Genomic DNA, 4,053 nt, shown 5'->3' with positions numbered 1-4,053 from the left:
ACTTGCAAAACTGAAAGACAAACTTAGGTGAAAATTTTACCAAGCTAATGGCAATCAAACAGAAAGCAAGCATGGCAATATTATTCTCTGACAAAATAGACCTCAAGAGACAAGAATGGGCTTTACATAATGCTCAAGGGTTCAATATACCAAGAACTCATAAACATAATAATCATATATGTGTCCAATGAAAGACCCTCAAAATGTATCAACCAAATCTTCAAAGAGAGGAAAACAGAAATTACTAGATCGACAATTATCATAGGTGATTTTAATACACCACTTTCTTTTATTTTTCAATTTTTAAGTAAAAGGGGGCTAGCCTGATTAGACTAGAGAAACAAATTCATGGAAACTCATATGTGTATAAGAAAGAGGTTTATAAGCTATGTGGAATCGCTGGTTTGGGATGTTTGCAAATTTTCCTATTGGCGTTCCATATTCCATTTCTTTCAAGAGGTACCATATGGACCATCATCACTACCTCGGAGGGGATGGCATTGATGTGGACATCCCTACTGATTTTGAGGGCTGGTTTTTCTGTACCACTTTCTGAAAGTTCATATGGGTTTATCTTCAGCCTCTCTTTTATGCTTTCCGGCCTCTGGTCATCAACCCCAAGCCTATTTCTAATCTGGAGATAATCAATGTGGTAGCCCAGATTACTTTCAATATTGCCATTTACTACTTTTTAGGAGTTAAATCTCTGGTCTACATGTTGGCAGCCTCCTTATTTGGTCTGGGCTTGCACCCGATTTCTGGACATTTCATAGCCGAACATTACATGTTCTTAAAGGGACATGAAACATACTCATATTACGGGTCTCTGAACTTGCTGACCTTCAATGTGGGTTATCACAACGAACATCATGACTTTCCCAACATTCCTGGCAAAAGCCTTCCACTGGTGAGAAAAATTGCCGCCGAGTATTATGACACACTGCCCCACTATCATTCCTGGATCAAAGTATTGTATGATTTTGTGATGGATGAAACAATAAGTCCATACTCGAGAGTAAAGAGACATCCAAAAGGACAAGTGATACAGGATTGAGTGTCATCGTAGTCAAAAGAATTCTTAGAAACTTTCAGAAAGCTGGCAAACTGAAATTTTTGTGTTATTGAACTTATGACCTGTGGTATTTAGAAGCTGTCCTGGGACAATTTTGAAGCAGGCGCCCCGTGGTCTCAGGAAGCTAACACGACTTCATACAGCCAACCTGTCCACAGTGCCCCTGCCACTCAGTCCTTGCATTGTCATTGTTCAGGATGTTATCCCGAACCTGTCATTTTGTAAGCATATCCCAAAAACTTTTAGAAAGCAATTTCTACCATTATTTTCATGATAAGCTTTTACTTTATTAAACCAGCTAATAAACTGAAAAAAAGAAAGAGGTTTATATTGAAGAGCAATTGAATATTGAGAAAACATCCCAGCCCAGTCCAGATCAAGTCCATAAGGCTGATATTATCCATTATGCCCGATACCAATCTATAAATTCCTCTTTAGATTTATGCAACATGTGCAATGACACCAAATGTAGGATGATTACAGGGCAGTGGGTGGAAAGTCTTGTGTATTCAAAGGAGATGTAAGCATCTCAGTGCTGGCAGGGGTCTCCATGTGGCTTCTCCAGGTCCAAGGTACTGGCTGCCATCAGCCTATCTCCATGTGGTTTGTCAACAAGAATAATGTCTGACAGGGAATGACCATATGTCCCACCTCCAACAAGCTATTTTTCTCCTTAACACCTCCAAATGTGGTCATCAAGCTGTGACCTGATTGAAAGGTCAAACCCCACCCCTTCACTTGTACATCTCAAAATGACAATAGATTATGTAACTACCACAAAAAGATAGAGCAAAAAGCAAGAAACTCAATAAATCAATGGAAGAGCTGAAAACACAATCAAAGAACTTGACCTTCTAGAGATTTACAGAGCTCTTCCACCAACGGAAAAAAAAGTACATTCTTATCCAATGTACATAGCTCATATTTGAAAATTCTGGGTCATAAAGTAAGTTAGGTAAGTGCAAACATATATAGATTATTTAAACCATCTTCTCTGACCACAGAGACTTGAAGCTGGAAATCAACAATAGAACAAATAAAAAAACAAAGAGAAACACTTGTAGACTCAACAACAAGCTACTCTAAAAAGACTTGGTAATAGCCCAAATAAAAATCATAAGATTAGCAAAACTTACCAAAATCAATGGGCCACAACAAAAGCAGTAATCAGAGGTCAGTGTATTACAACAAATTCACATATGAAAAAAGAGGAGACAATCATGGTGAACACCTTAACACAGCACCTCCAAAAATTAGAACAGAGTCAACAACATAATCTTTCCAACATAAGAAATCATAACATTTGGAGCAGAAATAAATGAACTAGAAAACAGAAAAAAAATCTACAAAAAAAGAAGTTGGTTCTTTGAAAGGATCAACAAAATTGTCAGATCACTAGCAAACTTAGCACACAAAAAGAAGGAGTAGATAGCAATATCTGGGATTAGGGATGAGACAGGGGGAGTCACAACAGACCCTAATTAAAAAAATAGTATTATGAAAAACAGTATTCCCACAAACTCAATCATCTGGATGACATGGACAGATACCTGGAAAATCACTCTCTCTCTAAATTTATACACAGGCACATTAAGAACTTGAAAATACACATAGCAAAAGAAGAAATAAATAGGCTATCAATTATTTTGTCAGATACAAGACAAAATAAATAAGTAGGACCTATTAAAATTTTATATTTATGCACAACAAAAGACTTCCTCAAAATTGTCATCAAAGAATCCACAGATTGGGAAAAATATCCATTAACAATATATTAACTAAAGGTTTAAACTCCAAAACATATGGAAACTTATGACATTTTAACAACAAAAATACAAATAATCAAACAAAGAAAAATACAAAAAAAATTGAGCAGAAGACATGAATAGACAATGTACCAAAGGTGACACAAGGCAGACAACAACCACATGAAAAAATATGCTTAATTATTATCAATAAGAAAAATACAAATTAAAACAACAAGATATCATCTCACACCAACACTTTTGGCAAAATTGAATAAAACAGAAGGACGGACAACAGAGAAAGGATGCGAAGGGAGACGCCAGATAGGGCAAGATATGTCAAAATAATAATCTAAAATTATCAAAGGCTCATGATGGAGGGGGGAGCAGGGAGGGAGTGAGAAAAAAAGAGGACCTGATGCAAAGGGCTTAAGTGGAGAGCAAATGCTTTGAAAATGATTTGGGCAAAGAATGTACAAATGTGCTTTATAAAATTGATGTATGTATATGAATGGATTGTGATAAGAGTTTTATGAACACCTAATAAAATATTTTTTTAAAAAAAGAACTGTAAGAGTCCCAATAAAATAATCTTTTAATTAAAAATAATAATAAAAGCATCAGAATAAAAAAAATAACAAATGCTGGAGAGAATATGGAGAGACAGGAATGCTTTTTCATTGCTGGTGGGACCATACAATGATACAAACATTAGGGAAATCTATACGACCCTACCTGAAAATAACTTCAAATCCAAATATTGAATGATCCAGAAATTTCTTCACTGAGTATATTCTCTAAATAATTTAAGGATATAACACAAACAGGCATATGCTTATTTACTGCTGTAATTTGCACAACAGTGAAAAAATTGAAGCAACTCAAAACCCCAACTATAGAAGAATAGATAAACACACTCTGTTACACTCAAACTATGAAATTTTATGCATCAATAAGAACAATGATAACTCAAACACATAATCATAGACAAAATTAGAGAATATTCTGCTTAGCAAACTCAGTCAGTCTTACAAAGCCCAAAATTTATATCACCATTATTATAAGGCAAATCAAAGAAGAAATATGGTTTATATACCAATAGACAGAATATTGTTGACTCCAAGGAGAACAAGGGTGGGGTTGGGAACATGTAGAGGAGAGAGATGGAAGGGGAGACACAAAAAACAAGGCGGGTCTAACAGAAAATAGATAAGTAAATAAAATGAAAATTTCTCA

At 35.3% G+C, this 4,053-nt stretch overlaps 1 pseudogene; it reads left to right on the top strand.

Moving 5' to 3' along the window:
- The first annotated feature begins 388 nt into the window (after positions 1–388).
- Positions 389–1,125, top strand: LOC142443457 (sphingolipid delta(4)-desaturase DES1 pseudogene; annotated as a pseudogene).
- The last annotated feature ends 2,928 nt before the right edge of the window (positions 1,126–4,053 follow it).

The sequence above is a fragment of the Tenrec ecaudatus genome, chromosome 3 (genome assembly GCF_050624435.1).
Source record: "Tenrec ecaudatus isolate mTenEca1 chromosome 3, mTenEca1.hap1, whole genome shotgun sequence".
Taxonomy (NCBI): Eukaryota; Metazoa; Chordata; class Mammalia; order Afrosoricida; family Tenrecidae; genus Tenrec; species Tenrec ecaudatus.
Note: the sequence above shows the minus strand (reverse complement) of the source record. Positions and strands in the feature narration are given on the sequence as shown.